Genomic DNA, 23,183 nt, shown 5'->3' with positions numbered 1-23,183 from the left:
GACACAGAGCAGCTGTGTGATTTTCCTATGAAGAGGTAGGAAGTCAACAGCAGATCTAGGAGCAAAACTTGGTGTACACCAACCTCCACACAGGCAGGTTATTACAGGGGTGACAGAGGAGAGGCAAATTTGGTGCCACACGTCAGCAAGTAAGCTTTCAAGAGAAGTATGCCAACATATGCTGGGTTATGAGATAACTGAAGTATGTTGCTATTTTGATCAGCTCATCACTGTTTCTTGCCCCTGAAATATGACTTACTTTCTACTGCAGCCTCAAAATCACCTCCAGGAGTGTTTGCTGATGTCCATCAGGCCCAGGGCTCAGACTTCTTTTCTAACTCCTGCCATTATGACCTTCATGTCTTCATCACAGAACAGATCAGGAGCCTCTCCTGTGAAAAGACAAAGGGGTAGGTAACATGTGACAAATAATCTTCTACATGGTATTTAGCCCAGTGTGGTTTAAGCACATAACAAGAGCTACAGTATGATCCTACATATATCTAGTAACAAAACAGTCTCCTCCTTCTCCCTATGTCTTTTTGCTAAAAGGATTTTTTAAATTTTATTTTTTTAAAGGGGTAGAAAACAACTTTGTTTTGAATTTTCCCTGATAGAAAGTTCACTTCTAAATTATGTTCCCCTCAGAATGGTGGTTCTTTTTGTCACAGGCTGTTTAAATTGTTTACTAGTCTGGTTGCAAAAGTAAATATAACTTTACAAAAAATCTTTCAAGATGCACTCCATCTGTCCAGAGGTGTGTTTTTTTCTTCCATTTTATCCCCACACTCAGAGTCCAGATTCTCTAATCTTCCAAACATGGGTGAAGCTTCATTGCTACATGCTACACTTGTACAGTCATGGCAACATTGCTTGAAGTTAGTGAAATCACACCAAAGCAAAAATGACATTAAGTCAAAGGAACATTCTAATTTCTCCCCAGATCAACACACTTTTGCATGGTAAGCCTTAGCAATTTGTCTCCTCAACAGGCCATGCCTTCTTAACCAAGTTTGACTCAATGCTCAGGTTGGATGGCTTGACATGGTCTCTCTAAAATCTCCCCCTACAAATACCTGAGAGAGAAATAATCTCTTTAAAGTTCAATGAAAACACAGATCATTTGTCATTGGAAAAGATCTTTCAAGAAATTTGTTGGTTTAATCACCTGATGCCAACAAGTCATTAATCAGCACAAGAAAGCATTCATCTGGAACTTGGGCATCTGTCAGCAGAAACACTGTGGGCATGTTCTTGGCACTCGTCTTGGCAAGATCTACCTGTAAGGAAAGGAGGCAATCACTCATACTCTGTTAAAATGTTGATACAGAAAAAGTGTGAAATACATGTTTGTGGCGGCAACACATTGCTGACTTCTCTGTACTTTTTTTTCAGTTTATTTACATATCACTAATTTTCTGTATAACATCCAAAGTGAAATGCAGTTTGCTATTTTCCCCCTGTATCAGATACTGAAGTTTTGACATTATCTAGTGGTAAAGACTGAAGAAGTCTCCCCACGAATGTACTAAAAAGGGATATTGCAGCCATGAGAGCTCCCATCAAGAATAGCCATTACCATACCAAAAAATGTGTGGTAATCGCATTGAAGAACCTGATCCATTTTAAATTCTGTTTTTTTCTTCTGAAAGACCTTTTTTTTAGTGAATTTATTTAGGAAAGCTTTCTTATCTGTAAAAAAACCCAACAAAACTGAGGTGTGCACTGCTGCCCTGAGGGAGATATGGTGTGGGACCATGTGGTATAAACATGGAATGTTTTTTGGTTTGGCTTTTCAGAAAGAAACCAACTCACATCATTTGCATTCAAGTGTGACCATATTTGAAATACAGAATAAGGTCAATGCTGGTTTTTATGACCAAGCTGTCACAAAACCTAGCAAAGCAAATCTTCAGGCTTGTTAACAGAGGCTTAGAAATTTTCCTGCTTGGAAACAGCGGGGAGGGAATGACCACTTAAGTCCACGTCTTACACTGCTCCTCATTTGACCAGGGAAGGAGGGCACAAGAAGTTGGACACCATGAGCACTCTGAAGAGCAACCTACTTTTTTCAAAGCAGAACAGCATCTACCTTCCCCTGAAAACCAGAGACTGAGAAAGCCTTGGGCTACACACGCTGTGGTAGTTTGGCCCTGGACCAAGGAAACAGAAGGGCTTTTTGGGGACAGGCATCCACCAAATTGGCCACAATCAGATCCTCCTTCAGCTACATCTGAGATTCAGAAATGTTGCTTGTCCACACAGAGCAAAACCAAAAATGTTCCCTCCTTTTCTGTTTGCTTACATAGGGCTCAGCCTTGCAAGGTCTGTAAATCTGATAAGAGCATCTCAATCAATTACATTCCTAATCATTGCATATGGACAGTTTAGGTGGCTAAAGGACTCACATGCAACAAGGACAACATTTTTTCGTATGTTTATCCACTTCAACTTTACACTCCTAAACCAATACATGCTCAATGACACACAAAAATTTATACTAAATCACTATAAACACCAGAACTCCAACCACATCTTTGTAAAATGTGAAGCAGCTGCCTTGGAAAAAGTGGAGAAACTACTAAAATTCTGTGAAGCATATAAGGGGAGAGACACTAAAATATATTTTGACCACCCAGTTTTCAAAAATAAAGAGGTACAGCTGGAAACCACAGGAACCATAGGAGCTGTTAGTGTAAATTCCACTGTTTTGCCTGTGATTTTATCAAGCTTGTGCCACAACAAAACACATTCTTGAAGTGGTGAACTCAACAGACTAAAATAATATCTATTAGTTTACCCTGAGGCCCTGGTTTCTTCTGTGTAATTTGGAAAACCTCCAGGGAACAGATGTATCCTGCCAGTCCAGACAGGCTCTGTTTACCACCTACTCCAATCCGAAGTTCATAACCCCCAGAAGCTTATAGGATAGGATTGATTCAGTGCCTGATGACAAAACATAATAAAGTAACAGTAACATAAACTAACTTCAATAACCTTCTCAGCCAAGTTCCTAAATTCCTTTTAATTGCACCAAGCCTTCTACCCCTCCCCTCTTTCCTCTTTTTTTTTGTCTGTTTTTGAGATAAAGTTCTCCTGACACCTAAAGGTACATCATCTTCACCTCAGCATTCTCTATTGCTTGCAATATTCGAGCAAGTGGAAAGAAACATTCTTTTCCTTTATCAAATATTGAAGGTCTGCCAAGGAGCAGAGCTGTCTGGTTACACATTCTTTGCATTGAGTTGCTCCAAAGCATCCCACCAGGAATCTGATGGGTCCTGACTGAACCCAGAAGAGAGACCCAGTGAACTTGAAGGGACTGGGCTGTAGGAGCACATGAGAATTTCACATCTGGCAGTTTGCACCAGAAAGGCCAAAGGACAATAAACCACTTAATGTCAAATTTGCATCAAACTTTATTAACTCTTGGAATATCTCTCCCAGACTAATTAAAGCATGCTGTTATTTGCTGATCATATAACACCATAGGAGGAATGAGGCCAGATGAGGACTTGGCCCAAAATTAGATGAGATCCAATTGCTAAAATTTTGAAATGTGTGTATTGAGATAATTCCTCCCACAGAAAACTATGTTTGAGACATTGAAAGAAATCTCTTGTAGTTTATATTCTAATGATTTATATAAGCATCTAAAATTATTTTCCAAATTTTTTTTTAACATCAGATACAGACTCTAAGGGATGAAAGACCAGAGATTGGAGACAGCAGTTTGGATTTTTGCTTAATTTTTGCTACATGTGTCATTGAGATATCCCCTTCATTGTCTGTATGTCTCACGTCACTGAAAAAATTATTGAAAAAAGCCTTGGAAAAAACATTGATGAGAACCTTCTCAAATAAAGAGATAATGTGTCTAATCTGGTTGCATCTAATAAAGAGCTAAAAACCTGTCCAACCAAAACATTACTGGAAGCAAATTCTCTTTGACTTCACTGTAGAACTTTGTCAGCCTTATTTATAATTTCACAATGGATCCATCAAAAGACCCCATAAAAGGTGCAGAAAAAACTTACAGGATTTAATTTCACAGTCACTTTTCCAGGACTGCCAAACTGTACGCCTAAGATGCCCTGCCACTTTGTTTGCCAAACTGAGATACCACTCTCAGTCACCAGACTTTAGAGAGAAGATAATAGCTTACCAACATTTTCAAACAAAACTAGTGATACCTGAGAAAGCTTCTTTCTGTAGCTCTGATAATTATCACATCAACCTCCAAATCAGGCTAAAAAAAAATCTACAGTCCCTATGAAAGGTCTTATGATTATCTTTGAAATTCAAGCATTTCTTTAATCCTCTTGGAGCGAAGCTCCTACAATAGATTGCTTTGTCAAGAGTGCCTTCTCTTATATAGCTCCTGTCTGATAATGTGCAAAGTGAAAGCCGACGACACTGAAATCTTAGTACAGCTCACTGAGAAGAAAAGTTTGTGTGTTAAACCATTTGACACTGCAAATAATACAAACTGCTTCAACAAAGCTAATCTCTGCCAGCAGGGGCCTCTGTCTCTTTCTGGAAATCACTGATATTACACATGACCACAGTGATGGTATCTGTTGAAGAAAGATTACAAATAATGACAAGGAACAACAATGAAGTCTGTCCCTCTGTTACTCAGCAAAATCTTCATCTTCTGAAAACTGGATGATTTTCTTCTGGCAGGAAAACAAAACAAATGTAGTAAATCAGATTTTAGAAAGAGAAGCTGAGATTTGGAGCCATGATGGGTACTAAGATACTGCCTGACATGAAAAAAAACAAATTACATTGAACTGAGGTAAGGTAAGAATAAGTATGAAAAAAAAGTTATGGATAAATAAAATAAATCTATGATGACACTTAGAAGTTATGGCTTGTTTAGACTTAAAATGTACAGTAGCTGGGCAGCAAAGCAAATCCAGGTCTGCTATGCAGTGGCATTATTTACTGTATGCTTAAGGTATTGTCCTTGCTTTGAACTAATCTAATTTAAAAAGCATTTTCCCTTTCTTGGAAACAAAAGACAAATATTGCTTTTCTTATAAAGGCCTGCTACATCATTAACTAATTAAAAGATAAGGCAAACTATCTACAGCATTATAGATTATCTCTCTAGCCTCAGAAAATAAATGGTGTTAATTTCTGTAGAGTGCAAAAAAACCCAGTGAATCTCTGTTCAAACAAACAAAATGGAGGTTATTTTTAACACTGGGCCACAATCTACTCTTCCATAACAGCACCAACAAAGTCCATTTATCAGCTCTGTTGCTGCATGGTTCCCTGCATAAACCTTCCCTCAAGAGTGTTACGAGTTTGCACTGCAACAAGCCCTGAACAGCAGAAAGCAATGACTTCATGCAAGCACAGCATCATGATGGATTACACATCCCTGTTATAGATATTCCAGTTACACCCACTGCACGGCAGCCTCAGACAAGCCTGGGCTCATAGAAGCAGGCATGTCAATGTAGCTCCCCAGGAACTCCTCAAGCAGCTCCCCACAGCTACGTAGAGCTCCAATAAATAAGACCTGTCACCACTCAGTTTTTAACTTGCTGGCACAACGCAAAATACTTTCGAGCTACCAACATATCTCAAAATACTTGTCTGTAGTGTCCATCACCATTTTATAACAGAAATGACAGTCTTTGCTTTCCACTAGTTTATCCCTATAGACATGTGCTGACTCATGACCAGAGATAATGAATATCATTTAGTTGCTCTAAGCACTCGGGTGTAGCAAAAAAAGAATGACCTAAAGATAAAAGAATATTTTCTTTTGTAATATTGTCATCTGGCATCAAAATAGGATGTCTTAAGGAAGACTAACTGATATATTCTGCAAAGACAGTAGTTATCCTTAGTAGATATCCAGCAGACATTGTGCTTGAATCTATATGTTCTTGAATATGAACCAGGATGTCTCTTAAATTAGCAAGTTCTCCAGCCAGTTGAACACACAAAATGTAGTTAAAACAAATGTCTGCTCTCCACTGACTGGCACATTTAGGTGGGTCATTATGGCTTGAGGCTCCAGGGCAGTACAGGACACATGGAAACATCAGCACTGCCAGGACCTTCCATGGTCACTAGCCCTGTTTTTCAATACTGCTCTAGAAAACAGGACAGAGATCATAATGAAAATTAGCACTTTCTCAACTGTCACCTCAAACTTCCTTCTTACCCAGCTTCCATGCCAGGAGGGATGCAAACGTGGGTGATGGGCCAGTGCAACCCCACCAAAACAAGGTGTGTTGTGCACAAGAGGACCTGACAAGCCCTGGCCTCCTTGCCTTCACAGTGATCCATGCAGTGGGCAGACAAAAAAAAAAAAAAATTCTGTAAAAGAACAGAGCTGCACTCCAAGGAACAGGAAAGCAGATAAAGACAAACCAGGATCAGACTCACCTGTTTTTACAAGCAAGGGCAGGATTTGCTGACCCTATCATGTCCTTCCCTCTGTCTTGAATCTCTGCTCTGGTGTTCAGCTACCCTTTGAAACCCTAATTCATGGAAAGGGCTGTCAGGCACTGGAAGAGGATACCCAAGGATGTGGTTGAGTCACCATCCCTGGAGGTATTTAAAAGATGTGTAGATGTGGCACTTAGGTAGGTGGTTTAAGGGTGGACATGGCAGTGCTAGACTAATGGCTGGTCTTGTTGATCTTAGAAGTCTTTTGCTACTTAAATGATTTGTGATTTTATGATTATTGTTTCAGAGCTTTTTCAATCTCTGTTTTGTTCTAGTTAGTCTTCCAAAAGTTGTTTCACCCTTGAAATGTTGACCTTCTTTTCTCAACAACCAACCAACTGAAAAAGTAAGCACAGCAAACTTTGCAAATCATTGCTCTATTTCCACTAAACACATTTTCTGTCTCAGCTTCCTACCCATCTGATCTTCAGGTCACTTTAGGGAAGGGACTAGCTTCTACTTTGAACAAAAAGCATCTGTTCTTCACCAGTCCACAATCCAATGTCCATCATTAGATTGTAAATATCAGCAATAATAGAGTGTTGTTAAGTACAGTCCATACAACCCATGATATAGACCTGAAAGCCATTGGAGAGGTCTCTCATATTTAGGATGCAGTGGAACCTCATAACAGTTGCTGGGAAGTTTTGAATCCTTGCCTGGTGAAGATATGTGTCTGCTTGTACTGTCGCTCAAACATTCTTGATTATTGGTGGAACAAAAGCTTGTTGCTGGAAGTGGAAACCAGCTATCTTTCTGTAGATGGTAATCAGGGAACCTGAAGAGAGGAAGTTGGAGGCAAATACTGCAAAACGTCGCTGAAAATAAAAAGGGAAAAGGAGACGAAGATTCTCAGCAGATAAGAGTCAATGAAGTGTCAAATGATGAGACAGCCTGGTGAGCATACATCTACTTGTGTGTCACAGAAAATACTTCATTTCTAGCCTCATCCTTGATGCAGTCCCACAGCAGTTGCACGTCTGGTTATGAGCCCCAAGGGCACATCTGACAGGTGGATGACCACATGAGCCTGCAATTCAGGGAACTCTCAATGTCATAATAAATCTAGTGTGTCTCTTTCCATTTAGCTATAAGAACCGCAAGAATTTCAACCTGCACTAAATTTCAAACACTATATTTTCTCCTATTCCCTTTCATCTGCTACCTATTGTAGTGAAAACTAAATAGTAATTATTTCATGTATTAAATACAGGATTGCTATAATATGACACTTCAAACCCTAGATGGAGCTTAGGCTTGATAATGAAGCTGCCAGCAGCTGGATTCATAAAGGCAACATACTGAAAATTATGAATTTCTTTAATAGTTACCTTCTGCCTATCATAACTGAGAAAGAAAATGTAACTTGATTAGTATTAGTGACAAAACACTGAAGCACAGTACATTTCCAGGCTTAACCTCAGCTGAAGAATCAACAGTTCTGTCCTACAGGAAATTTGGAATACAAATATCCATGGAAATATCGAATTGGGATTGACATTTTAAAATTAAAAATAATCACACTTTTTCTATCACATAATATTTTGTTCAGAATTTCTGTCGCAATTAAGATACCACATTTTTACAAAGTTTCGGATGATAAAGGGTTTTTTGGTAATGAAACTGGCTCTGATGCCTGATGTTATTTCTTCATGGGATGAAGTATGACCTAGTGAAAAAATTTATACAATTCACCTGCATTAGAAGATGCAAGATCACTACAGATCATTCAAAATGTTTTCTTTGTAAGTCACGTGTTTCCTATGTGTCACATAAGATGACATGAAGACATGACATCCGAACAAGAATCTAATATGTATTTATGATAATAGTGAAGTATTTACAGAGAATATTGCTCTTCCTGTAACAAAATGAACTAAAAAACTAACCTGTTGATTTTGAACTGGAAATTTTATATTTACACAGGTTCTGGTGAAGGAATGCAATATATTTTAATTGCCAAGAAAATTAAATTGTCATTTGGAAAGTAAGAAGGTTGTCACCTACTCTAGGTGGCACTGCCTTGACGTCTTGGACTAGATGATGTCCAGAGGTCCCTTCCAACCCCAAGAGTTCTGAGATTCTGTGGTTCTGTAATTAACTTAATTTCCCAAATCAACTGAATTACTTTCAGTGGCCATCTTCTATGCTTTTATTCTCATGGCATAAAAAGACTGTTCATTTGAAGCAGCATCATAAAGTTTCTGTGGATATTGTCTGATGTCTTTACAGGTGAAGAAATTGTTGTCTTTACAGGTGAAGAAAACATAGAGGATTAGAGGCTAAACAGCTGCAATTTCAGGAATCAGTTTCTGTGTCTCAGCCATCCCATCTCTCTACAGTCAATCAGTGGGGCCAACATCCAGCATCTCCATCAAAAGCAGCTGAAGGATATTTTCCTTCCAAAACTCCATAGCCCCTTCTTTCTGCTTCTCTTCTCTAAAACAGTTTATAACCTCCCAAGAACATATGCTTTGCTCTTTAATCAATTAATTTTTAAGCTTTCTGTTTTTTTCTGTGGTTTATGGTTGCCATCATAGACCACAGCAAAAAAATTGTATCATAACATTAAGTAAGAAGCAAATGCTCACCAGTGTCCATAATCAATATGCTGCTGAATCAATGCATGAGGCTGAAAAATTCCATATGAATCCACTTCAGGCATATTCAAATCATTAATAAAATAGAAAAGTTTCTCATTCTTTTACTGTAACATAGGTATGACCATGTTCTTCCGTTTTTTCCAAATATCCCTGAAATGTAACACAAAGGCATAGAAATTATTACCATATGAAGCAACACAGAAATTTAATAAAATCAAGAATTCAAAAACATGCTGGCTAAAATTTCTGAAACATTTCACCATGTACAAGGTTGAGGTTTTTTAAACTACTGAAGTCCTTAGCAATCAGTGAAACTCACAGATAGTCTTTGAGAATATGTCATCTTGGGATTCTGAATTCCAGAAAAGTCTTGCTGATTTACTTGATTGACTACTTCACAGCTTTTGAAAATTTCACAGCATATCCATCTGCATCCTTTGAAACTGAAATGCTTTGAATGTGAAATCCCCAGGTACCCTGACACTCAGAAAATTAATCAGTGAGTAGATTATTTTCTCCTTCTCTTGGGAAGGATTAAATAAAATCTCTACTAAAATATGTAAAGTGCAAAAATATGAAGGATAGATCTCATTTAATCAGGACATTTAATCACAAATCTAATGCAATATCATCTCCTAGACAAAGGAATATTAAGGTGATTGTACTAAATTTCAGCCTATTCCCCAAAATGAGGTGCTTACACGACGGTCAGTGGAGACCATCGGGTTACAAATTTACTACAACAGTGAACAAATTAACTCAAAGACCCTTATGTATTCATCAGAACTGCAAAATATTGAGACATAAAATTTGAGCTTATACCATTTTTATCCAACTGCACTGCTTTCCTTAGATGTGTAAGGGAAAAAAATAGCTACAGAAAGCTACTAAGTCATGTTGAAAACACAGAATAAAACAACTTTTATTAAGCATTATTATAACGCTGAACTCTGGTATGATGCAATCCTCAATTTTGCCACTTAGTGAAGTATTCCACAGATACATATAACAGGATTCATCATCCACAGTAATTTGATTTCTAATTGCACTCTTTCAATTTTGTGCATGGAAATAAAAACCTACAGAAGTCACTAGGAATTTGTTAGTTTTCCAGTCCTGCTTTAATAATCTTCCTTCCTAGGTCATATATTTTTGTTTTTCAAATTCTCACAGAAAGTATTCTGCACAAAATAAACCACAGTAATAGGTGGACTTCAAGGAAAATTTCAGTATTGTCACAGTGACCGAGGCTCTCATCTTCAACAAGCAGCCTAAATTCTCTCTGTCTCAGAGCTGGGATTTGAACCAAAGGGTTAAAAAACATTTGAAACATTTAGGGAATGCAGTGGTTAAAATCCTTACAGCACAGCAGAGAATTTGATGCAAACTCAATAGGAAAGAGATTTCTCAAAAGTTTTGTACATCTAACCCAGATTTTTTTTTGTCCAGTCAATAGTGTAATGCATTTGGGAGACACCTGTTATTGATTTTGAGATGATGAAAGCCAGAATTTAATAAGATTTTAATATTTGTCAATAAGAAATGCCTATATGCATTAAAAAAAAGAAAAAATAATTATGAGTTCCATGTATAATAAGTAGAAGAGGAAAAAGTGCAGACTACAGATTTATTTCTTTTTCTATTGCCTAGTGTACTAAAATACTTTGGGTTGGGCAAAATAGAAGAATGAAACGTAAGTATATGGTTTTGAACTTGTCTTGCTTATTTAAAAACTGGGCAACATAATGAGAGCCTGTAGGAAAAGGAAACTGCACTTGCATAGGGACAGCTGGAGGCTGGACATCCCAGCACTGCCATAGTCCTGACTCACAGCAAACTTATGTGTGCCTTGGGCAAAGCAGAATAAGCAAATACATCACTGCAAGCAGTTTCCAGTAGGACTGTGGAAGTATTGTCATAGATTTTTCAGTGAAATGAATCATCTGCAAACCTCAGCGGTGATTTTGACTGGTGAGCTCAACGAAGGTAACATGCTTCCAAGGCCATTTCTGTCTAGTCACAGTCAGCTGAAAGGTGGTTATTGACTGGAGAAGTAAAACAAGAAGATAAAGAGTAGAGGTGTGCTGAAAGACAGGAGAGAAAGGGAGAACCTCAACCTCAACATATTCGTAAATGGATGATCATAAATTCTGGGGGCAAAAGCTGTGGTTGCACTTACCTTGCTTTCTTACCACAGAAGGAAAAAATTTCTTGCAGAAATTATGTGCATATGAAAGGCCTAGAGTCTCTTAATTACATAAAAGACAATTTTTTTCTTTTACCTCAATGTGTACCCACAATTTTAAACCCCAATTTTCTTGATCTAAATTTTAAATAATGTCCACAATTATAAACACTTGCACATTTTTGTTCTTTGTGGCAGTGTTGCAGACTTAAATACTATTGAGGACCCCAAAATTATTGTACCAATATTAGTTTGCATCAGAACGTGCCTCCATCAAGCAACATTTTCAAATTTTCTGCTGTTCTAGAGGCAGAGCGGGTGAGTCATATGCCTTGGGGAATGCTAAATAAAGCTCTACACTACATGCTAATCTCACCCACTCTAGCAGATACCTCAAAAAATGTTATGTGGTTACAGATAAGATGAGAACTGACAGAAAATACTGCAGATTAAAAGTGATATGATCTGTAAGAAAAATATCTTAACCTCTGAACTATGGAAAGAACATAGCAATGAACAATAGTGAATCACTGTACTTTAGCAAGTTCGTCTCTTTAGCTCTTTTTTATGAATTAAGACTTAATTTAAATTGCTCATTTGTGCAATTTGCTGTGAATGATTCTTTCCATTATGAAAACAATCCACGATTTGACTGTTTCAGATAATTGCTTGGAGTGATGGCTTGGATGAAGGCACTTCACTGTAGCACTGGAATGCACTTACCAGGAAGAAATATTGGTACACACAAATACAAAAATAGTGTAAGAGGCCATCATTTTGATCTACACATGACAGTACAAAATCATTCCATCACAGTTCACTGAGACAATGCTGTAAATGCAATGGGAAGGGAACACTATTTACTTGTTTCTGGATTGTCATGCAGTTCACCTGCTGGGATTAGTGGAGGGACCTGGTAGAAGAGCATTTAACAAGAACTTGGCTGAAGAGCAGAGGACAGAAGGAAGAGCTACAGACAATGAGTCCACTGCTTTGTACATGCCTTAATTTTTCTTAGAAGGAGCAGTGGATGTTTTACAACACTCGCTTAAAACGTGAAGGAATTCTACTAAAATTTCACAGCAAATCCTTAAAGGTTCATAAACGCTCAAATTTTATGCCACGAGACTGTTGGTGGGTGTAACATGCTTGGAGAACAAGTCCCTGTGATGTTGACTTCACATCCTTGGTTTATTTAACAAGTTTCCTGCAAGAAGAATACACAGCCTTTGCTGCCCAGGAGCTTCTTTCATCAGCTTCTCTCTGCAATGGAAAGTGTTATGCTTTTGTACTCTAGAGCCACGGCTGTGGTTGCTACTGGAATGGCAGTCATTAGCTGAAAAATCCCTCCCTGATCAGAGGAATTTCTGAAAGCCTTTTAAGGCTGCTTCCCCATTAAAGGAGCTATGACATGAGCTCATGAGCTCATGAGCTCACTCTGACGCACAGAAAATTTCTTTTCTCCTAAACTTTCCATTCATTTTGATGGGCAAAAAGGAGATTAAGTTCTGTTAATGCAGGATTCTATGTTAACATGAATTTGGAAACACTTCAAAGAATGAACTGAGGTATAAAGGAGACAAAATGGTCTTTGCTTATCTGATGTGAATACAGAAGAAATTAACATAAGACATGAAAGAGAAGACAGAGTAAAAGCTTATTCAATTAAGATTTGTGGATTTATACCTACTTTTTTAAACCTGGTGAAAATGTAATCCATTAGCAGCAATGTTGATTGGCTGGAAAATTAGACAACTGATTGCAAAAGCAGTTAAATTACACATCAAACACACTTAAATGCTTCTAAAGATTTTATCTCAATACTTCTAAAATCATAGAAAGTTTTTAAAACTGAAAAATCTTTTTTGCTATCTTCTTCCAGACATTTAAAAGGACGAGCCAGCGTATTACCTTATAGTGCTTTTCATGGCGTGAAAAAAGGAGGGCACAATTTTTTTCGGTATAGTTGTTTCCTGTTCAAGCTACAGGAAGGATAAAAAAAAGGGATGATAAAGAGGGCATATCCACTGACAGCTGGGCTCTCCTTTGATCGTGTTCTTCATGAAGAGCAAAACAGACGGCTTATATGAGCCTATTTTGCTTCGACTGTCTGACTCCTCTCATTCCAAAATCTACCACTAAGTTTTGGCCAACATACAGCCCTCTCCATTTGAGTGTTATATTGACATTTCCTTTGATCTGCATCCATCTCACCTACAGAGACTCCAAACTCCACCAGACAGGGATTGACCCTCCTTGGATGTTTTGTGGTACCTGGCAAAAGTAAACTCAACTTCTGACTGTCCATTTCAGTACACCTACAGGCACCATGCTGAGACACCCAGGCTAGGACAAAGCTGGCTCAAGGCTTCTTTTGAACAGAGGTTAAGCCAAATTTTCTCATCTGCAATCAGACAGCAACTTGTGGGAGCACAGTGTCAGTTCCAGTTTTCACCAAGCAGTTTCATCCTCCTCCTTTCCCCTTGCCTGCCACAACTTTCAAGGTTTTCCTGTTTGCAAAGCAATGAATTTTGCCAAGGCCCAGACAAACAGTAGCCAAAGGTTGTGATAACACTGTAATAACTGTGGAATATATTCTATCACTGCTGTTGAGGGAAGATAAGTTTCATACATCTGTATGGAACTTACTCTGAAGCACTGCTGATGTTGCATGGTAGTTGAATGAATTGTTGGTCTGGAGCTTGTCTTCAGAGACAGCACCAAGCCTATTACCTATAAACACTGTTTTTCCTACTCCAGCATTTCCAACAAGCAAGACTGCTTTGCCTTTTATTATGAGTAAATCAATGGAGTACTGGAGATATACAGTCGAAAATGTGTGAACAAAGACTGACTAAAATTGAAAAGAAAAAACCCCATCAAACACTTGCACATCACAGTTTACTTTTAAAAGCAAACTGTAATTTCTGTCTTTCTCTCTGGCCAGGACTAAATTCTAAAAAGTGATGAAGCAGGATACATCATTCTTTTATTCTCAAAGAGTTGCTAAAATAATTTGTTTTACTTTTTACACAGTATTTCTACTTGAAAATTTTTATTCAACTTCTTCTAATAGGAAGCTTTTGAAATCTGCTTGTATCTGAAGTGCATCCATTCCACCTCAAGCTTTACAGAACCAGTCTCCCTATAACTGTTAGGGAAGCAAAGACTGGTGAAAGATGAAGGTGGTTTAATTTATCAATTATTTCAATTAATTTTTGGCCTGGCTTTCAACTTACCTAAAACCATTTGGACAAAGAGTAGGCAATAAACAGCTTTACTTACTGTGAGCACCTGAAAGTTTCCTTGCCTGATAAATCTTTCTTTTCCAAGCTCATAAATTGTCTGATAAATATTTCTTTTCCAAGCTCTGTATTTTCCTGTCAAATATTAACCCTCAAAGACAACAGCAGAGTTGATAATAGATTATATCTTTTGATCATCAAATCCATGTTTCTATGTCCATAGTCTTCTAATCTCCCCAGGAAAATTCCTACTCATCTAAGCATTAAAAAGTTGTACAATACAAGTTAATTCAATCAAAACACCACGAATCACTTGAGAATATCCTATGCAGAACACACTGAAAAAAAGTGAAAAAATAACCATACCTTCAAACTGAGGCGATTACAACTAACAGCTCATGCTTTCCATCCTCCACTGGCAGGAATTTGATCCAATTAATCTTCAAACTGGATGTTAAAAATGCCAGCTAATATCATCAGATACTCACAGGTTCTACTCCAGGTGCTGGGGTTTCAGGTGATGAATACCAGCTCTGGATATTGTAGCTGGGGCAGCAGCTCTTAAACTTGTACCTCAAACAGCAGCCACATTTACAAGCAATGAATGTATGCCTATGACTCTGTCAGGGTCACAACCTAGAAATCATCAGTAAACTTTTCAGGGAAAGAAAGTTAAGATATGTTGTTTAACAAGAACATGATCAAGGCAATCATGTTTACTACAGACCCGCAGAGGATTATCTGCAACACAATGCATACACTATTCCTTGAACAAGCTAAACAAACTCTGTTTGAACATGCCTTAGAGTTTTTCACTGGAATCACAGAGGGTGAAAAATTCAAAAGGTTTTACTTGATCTTGTATGAGTTTGCTAGAGTTTAATTAATTTAAAAGGTGACTAGCCTGCTTTGCCAACATGAGTTCTCCTGAAAGCAGACAAATGCAGAGGAGGGGAAAATCTCTCTCAAGGTCAATGGAACTAATCAGAAGATGATTCAGAGAAGGAGTCTAAGTTTAGGTGCTCCAAAATGTTTCTTGAAAAAGCCACTTCCTGTTTCTCAGATAAAGTTAGATTTTATGGCTCACCCCTCCAGGCACCTTGCTGAGTAACCAGAGGATTACTATGGTTTAAGTTTCTAAGACAGGAAAGCATAAAACTCCAATCACTTTCCAAAGATTACATTCAGATCTTAGATTTGGATTTCATTACATTCCAGCATTTCAGAGATCCCACAAAATTGGTTTAGCTGTATAATTAATAGAAGGAAAGAAGTCTGTATCCTACTGTGCTTAGACTGATTGATTTAGATTTCCTACACTAACCTTCCATCGATGCCTTGAGAAGGCTGACCTAGAACAGAGACCAGAGTTAAAGAATAAAGTAGGTATTTATTAAAAGGCCTCAATGGACACACCTTGGGCCGTACAAGAGCTCAGCCAGGGCTACACCCAAGATGGACCCAAAATGGTTACAAAATGGACAACTGGTCATGGGGTGTCACACTTCTATAAGTTTTGGTCCATTAGCATATTGGAGTTAATTGTCCAGTTATAACTTTAGGTTATGGAGTCCATCCTTCTTGTTTTTCTCTGTTCATTCCACCATTGTTTGTGCTATTTGTCCTGAAATTTGTATTGATTGTCCTTGGTCTCAAGCTAGAACAGGAATTATTTTATCTAGCTACTCTGTAAAGAAAGCTTACCATCACTTTATATGAAGCTCAGAGCCACACAGTAAAGCAGCACCAAATCTGAAAAATATAAAAGCTAAAACTTAAGGCATCATCATAGTCCAGTGATGCAAGGACTTCAATAATGGAATCTTAAAGCTATTTTACTGAGAGGCTTTCCAAATACTGGTTTCAATAATCTCATCATTGATACCTCGAGTTACATCAGCTCACATCTAGGAGGCACAATCAGCATTACAGTATTCATAGGCTAATTTAAGGCTCTTTTCTGTGCCAAATAGGCAAGACACAAAGTGTAAATTAGGTATTAAATATTACTTAGCAATAGTGAAAACCGAAGAAATTATAAGAATAAAAGGAAAAGGAATGCAGAGTGCAAAACTGTCTCCAGAAACCTAGAGGAAGAAGAAAATGGGAAAACAGGTAAAGGGAGAACCACTGTAATTGTGTCTCAATGGCCCACCTTGTTAGCATCCATAACAGTGTTGAGGGACTCAGTCTACATAGGATCTATATCCCTATTTAAAACAAACCTTTTTTACCCCTCATGGGTAATATTGGCTTGTCCTCTCAGAGAAGATGACAGGAGAACTGCAAATTATATTTCAATAGAATCTTATCACTTAAGTGCTTAAACAACAACATTGTACTGCAATTAAAACTTCAGAAGATGACACATCACTGAAACAAGAAGCTTTTGTAACATCAAACCCATGTTTTCTTCCTTTGCTTTTTTATTAGGTAGTTATTTAAAATAACAAAAAATTCAGTGAACACTCAGTACAGCAAAATGACTGCATTTTATGTAATAATGATCTGTTTTGATTACAGGAGAGTTGGTCATTAGTCTTCATGATACAGGAGATATAAGGGAGCTGCTGTGGGTCTGGGGAGGAAATAACAGGCCCTTCAAGGCAGCTGGATTAGAACTGTGCAGGCTAATACTTTCCGTCTACCAGCATCCTGCCCTGCCCTCCAGCCTTCCCAGAACCACCAGTGCTCTGCACCCACGTCCCGCTGCATCAAAACTTCAGAAAAATGGAAGAATTCTATCTCTTACATGTTCTCTGAATTCTGGTATTGTCCATTTTGGATGGAGAATGACATCCTAGCAAGAACACATACGTTCCTTGCCATCTTTCCATTCCCAGGTTTCCTGGTGTACAAAACCACACAGTTTTCAGAACAGCTGTCAGAACTTCTCCATTAAAAGTTAATTCCAAATGGGCATTTGTGTTCACATACATGTGATGAAGAACTTTCAGAACCTGAAGGGAAGGAGCAGGGTGAATGTTAGTAACACCATTTTCATATAGTAGGAATTTTTCACTTTTTTCTGAACTGGATCTTGGACTGAATCCCTGTACTCAGCCAACAGTTTACATTAATTTATTCTTGTCTCTGTGCTAGCTTAGCCCCAAATTTCCATTAAGCCTAAGGATAGGAAAGGAGATTCCCAGTCTGAAATAGCCATATTCTGCACTCAATTCTAATAGAAAGTGTTAAATGGAGAAGAAAATCTATGCAGCTGCCAACGTTTAGTAGCATAAATAAGCAAGCATTATGCATTAGAATTATTTGTCTAGTGTTTTGGCAGGACATTCCATGATGTCTGTCTAGAAGTCTAATTAAAACATCCTGCTTCTCCTTCCAGAACAAAGTATTACTTGGTCTATCTGTCAAATTGAATGTTCATTACTTCATACCATGATTAACTGTCCTTTGGGACATGCAAAGAGCATATAAAATGTAGAATTTGCTTGCAACATTTGCACTTTCTATTGCTCATCATGCAGCTGACCGAGTGGCCTCAGCAGTGTGCTATTACCCTGCAGCCTCAGGCAAAGGCAACATGAAGAATTTGTTATGCAAGAGCTGTGGCAGTTTCTTTACAAGGTGAGATGGAAAACATGCTGCATAGGCAGGAAGGTACCTTATCCTTCCCATTCCCTGCAATTCCATCGACAAACACAGAGTGACACACTGCTGCCTGCTCCTCCAGCTGAACATCCTTCCACACAGAAAGGACACACAGGGAGCACCTCTCCTCTCCTGCTGTGGTTCTTATCACAGAGACACAATTATTTGCAAGATTTTTTCCCTCTCTGCATTCTTATTCCCTTTAATAGGAAAAAAAAAGCTTGCACTTTCTTGGCAGATTTGCCTCAGCAAAGCTAATGTTGCATGAAGTAACATGGTCTCTCAGAAAATGTTAAGAGTTAGTGCAAAGGAATTAAAGCAGTTACCTCAGCAAGTGAGAACAAATCCTATTCTGTCAGACAGCCACATAGTCCAGCAGGACTGTGGAAACCCAAGCACACAGAGCAGTTACCACAATTTTGCCACTGCTTTGGCAGAGTGGATTCTGCAATCAGTTGTACAGCTGGAATTCAGAAAAATACAAAGTCAGTCTCCTAAAGCAATAAGTTGCTTCCAAAGAAATAGTTGTATGAATCACAGATTAGAAATAGCTTGGCTGCTCGTGGATTTCTGTTTTAGTGAAGAGTATTCACTCTCTTTTTCCTAAGCCTAACAGGAACAAGTTCATGATCCTCAGTGCTTGTCTTCTGATTTACCCAGTTAGCAGGAAGCAAAATACTCTGTCAGAAGGCTGATTGTGAAGTTCATAATACCTCAAGGCATACTTTACTGTTTTTCACCCTTCTGTCAGGATAATGGAATAGGAGAGAAGAGTAGAAAATCCTTTTTAAATCTTCTGATCAGTCACATTCAACTAGCCTAGTTATTTCCAATATATCCCAATAAAGGCAAGGATGTGCTGCCACATACAGCAGATGCAGATGTTCCTTGAAGAAAGGTGGGAATAAATACATTTTTTATTTGGTCTGTGTACTAACCAGTGTTTCTATGTTTCAATTTTTCACTCTGTCTGTAATTAAAATAAATTAGCGCTTAAATTTAGCTTATGGGCAACTAATTATTGTGAGTATACATGCATGCATGCATGCATGTACTTGCATGCATTTAATGTGTATAGCACAACATGGACTATACTATACCTAAAAGCCAGAGCAAAAAGTCATATGTGGCCATGCACATTCCAAATCCACACCTTCTTATTTACGTGTTTTTGTTCCCTTAGTCTTACCTCACTATAAATATCTGACCAACAATGAATTTGCTACAAAATACAAATTCTTGTTACCATGCACAAACAAACGTTTTTGTCACTCTAGACTGTCACTGTACACAGCTTTTTCAAACAGGACACACGTTTCCTAATGGACATATTTATCATACTGAGGAACATTACTGCCATGATGAAATGCCTTTGAAATACTGAGTCATTGAGAGACACTTTATCAATGCTTTAACATATTCAAAAATAATCTTTGTGTCTAATACAAACAACCCATTGGCAATTATCTTGATAAAAAATCTTAAGGGGAGTGATTCAAGACAATGAATTTGTTTACTTTGAGAATAAAGTTCTCTTCTGTCTGCAAGTACAGCTCCAGGGTAGATTGTTTAACCATCTGCTCAGACTGTAGGTTCTCCATCCTCAGAACATCCAGAGATGGAAACAGGTCACTGATCACGCCTGTGAAAATTGGGATATCATCTGTCACTATTTTATGCAAATTGAAGTCTCTTAAGATGGACATAAACACATGGAAAAAGAGGGTAAACAATCTACCACAAGAACATTAAATAATTTTTTAGGAGTCTGTTTTTATCCAAAGAAAAAACACCAGAAATATATTTTACCCAATTCTCAGGGATTTTCTTATCTCCTTGTTTCAGAAATTACCAAAACTGACTTGATAGCGTGAAGTCCCCAGTCATAACAGCCCTACAAAGACATTTTAACTAATCATGTTAGCACATGAAATTAAGCAGTAATGTTCATGAAGAAAACAATCATTTTACACACAGAGTAAAAAAAGACATTTTTATTCACTTGTAGTCTTTCAGTGGCTTTTGGTCAGCATTAGAGGTTGACTAAAAATATAAAAGGCTGAAATATATATATATATCTGTATGTCTATATAATTTTCAGTATTCCACCATTTGATTCCCTATCCTTAACTGGCTACCAGCTGAGTAAAGTTTGAAAAGATATTCTGCAGTCACACCTAGGAATTCAATATAAATACAGCCTATTGGTAGTATCAATTCCTCACCCTCCCCCACCAAAAAAACAAACCAACCCCAAAATAAACAACAAAACTGGAAGCAAATTCACAACTTAAAAATGCACCATTTTAAGTTGACAGATGCTATGCATCTATTCTCTTCCACGACAGTGGTAACCCTAATCGTGAATCAAATACAGCACAAAAAATAATTAAAGAAAAAAATTTTCAAACGCAGGACAGTTCATGATCAGTAAGAAAGTAATTTCTGAGGTAAATTATTATTTATCTGTTATCTGCATTGAAAAGGAGTCTCCACATTTTAGAAATGGTATATCTAGGCAAATAAGTTAAAACAGAATTGATAACAAAACCAGGAAATTTAGGAATGGACTGTGCTTAATAAGATTTTTGTTAGATTTAGGCAAGGGTTTTTTTGGCATGTTTGGGTGGGGTTTTTTTTGTTTGTTTGTTGTTTTTTTGTTTGTTTCTTTGTTTGCGGGATATGCGTCTTAAAAGCAGCCTGGTGTGTGGCCTGTCCAGTGTGCAAGGACTTCCTCTGCTGTGGTGTCACAGGACCAGAAGTGCCTTCACAACATAAGCCCTGAAAGCCCTGACTGATAACCCTGTTCTGCAGCAGCTTCCATAGGCTAGGATCCTATTGCCCCAAAGGTACATTTAAAGTTCTAAAAGTCCCAACACTGGAGCAATACTCTTAGAACTCTCTGAACTGCTGTATATTTTATGCAGAAGCCCAGAATTTTTTTCTCAGAGTTATTTGATTTCTCCCATTTCCATTAAAAGTAAACCAAATGAGACTTAAAAAGTAAATAAAGAACATTCTATATTTTGCTTCAAACATTAATGTTTCTATTATTATTGTAACTATGATTAATACTGAAGCAACAAACAATGGTATAAATTACTTTTCTCAATTCAGAACGTGCTTCCAGGACAAAGTAATCATTAGACTCAAGGAATCCTTGTTCTAGTGAAGCAAACAATATTAATTACCTTTAGATATGCACGGTTTAATTTCATTATCTCTAGAAAATTGCAAGAATGTGTCAAGAAATCTTCAGGATATTTAGACATGATTTTGAAATTATGCAAGCATGAAAATAAAGTTGTTTTTTATTTCATAAAGGCCCTGCCTGCTATTTGAGTTTATGGCTTAAGGTTGAAGGGTTCTTCAAGTTCTAATTCCATTGATAAAAATTAATATTAGGGATATCTTGCAAAAAAATATACAGCTGGAGGTTATTAAAACAGCGTCCATACAGGGAAGAGATCAGTTTCTAGGGTTTGCATTTTTAAGATAATTCTGAATAAGAATTCTTTCTAGTATAATAACTAAAATATTTAGAAATGCTTTTCCACCCTCTTTGTTTCAAACAGTTGTTGCTGCTTTTACTGGAGAAAGTTTAAAGACATGTTCAGTTGATTACAATATGCTATGTGTTTTTATACAATTTATGTGTTTTAAACAATTTATAATCTGTTTCTCTCTTCTCCAAAAGATAGTTATTTACATGGGTCTTACACAGCAGCACAATGTAGTCAGTCAGCCCAGGTGTGAAGTGGTGATATACAAATTTTACATTACTTAATGTAAAACAAGCACATTACAAGCATCCAAACTTAAGAAAAAGGGACACTTTTTTCCAAATGCATTTATTAAGGATGGACACCTGATTTAGAGTGTCTTCAAAATACAAGATAAGACAATTTGCATAAATCCCTCCTATTATGCAATATTCAGCTGCACTGTATTGTGTGTGTGCTAATAGATATGTACTAAATACAGAAGCCCAAAGAACCCTCACCTCTTCAGGGAGCAGCTCCCTGCAGAGAGGTTGGAAGGTGATGAACTTCCTGGCTAACAGACAAACATCAATAAACCCTTCAGCAGACAACATAATTTCAGAGACCAGTTCAATGTCAGGGACAACCATGGCACAGGTTCTAGGGAAGGAAAAAACCCATAATCCAAATGCACAGATTAGTATTTAAACATGGTGAGAATAAGTCAGCCAAATCAAATGTCTGATGTGTGCAAACATTTTTAAAAACAGAGCTCAAGAGAGTCACAATTAAGACTGTCAATCAAACCTGACAAGGACCCCAGTTCAAAGCAAAATGAGCTAATTAGGCACTGGTGATTGTTAATATTCCATAATATTGCTGCACAAAAGAGGCTTCTGAGAAACACAGATAGGTACTGCCCAAACTCAGAGCAGGCACAGACTGCAGTGGTGGCACTTGCCACTGATCAAGGGGGCACAGCCAGCAGCTGTACAGGGCCTGGAAGCCAAGTGCAACACAACCATTGCTAAAAATGCCATCCTTTTTAAAATTCTTCAATTTTTTTTTGGAGAACTTTAGTGCTTTTATATGAAGGCTTGGTTACCTTTAAAGGTTTTACTGTTTCTTTTCTAAATATAACTGTTTAAACTTTTAGAACAAACACCCAGAAATTTTAATGACACAAATGAAAAATATCTCATTAAATCTCATTTATAAAGGAACATGAAGTAATAACGTTATTGCTAAACAATTTCACTATTTCCTCATTAAAAATCATTACTTAATTTACATACTCACAAAAAGGAGATCTTGAATTTTGTGTTCAAGCCAGCTACAAACCAAATCATTTTTTCCTCAGAGCTCTTTCTTACTACTAAAAAACCCAAATATTTCTTCTTTTCCCCATCCAGAAATATGCTGCTGAACTAAATGACCAGTTTTAATTTTGTCATATTTGAGTATGAATGTGGAACTTCTCATGTAGTTCTATCTGACCTGCACATCCAGGGATCATAGTAATAAAAGTATTCCAACTCTGAATTTCAGTGTCATGTTTTCACCAAGAAATACAAATCTGTTA

At 37.5% G+C, this 23,183-nt stretch overlaps 1 pseudogene; it reads right to left on the bottom strand.

The window, feature by feature from the left end:
- Positions 1 to 321: 321 nt before the first annotated feature.
- Positions 322 to 23,183, bottom strand: part of LOC115912194 — a 56,406-nt pseudogene continuing 33,544 nt past the window's right edge.

Source organism: Camarhynchus parvulus, chromosome 2 (assembly GCF_901933205.1).
Source record: "Camarhynchus parvulus chromosome 2, STF_HiC, whole genome shotgun sequence".
NCBI lineage: Eukaryota > Metazoa > Chordata > Aves > Passeriformes > Thraupidae > Camarhynchus > Camarhynchus parvulus.
This window is presented reverse-complemented; position numbering and strand designations above follow the sequence as displayed.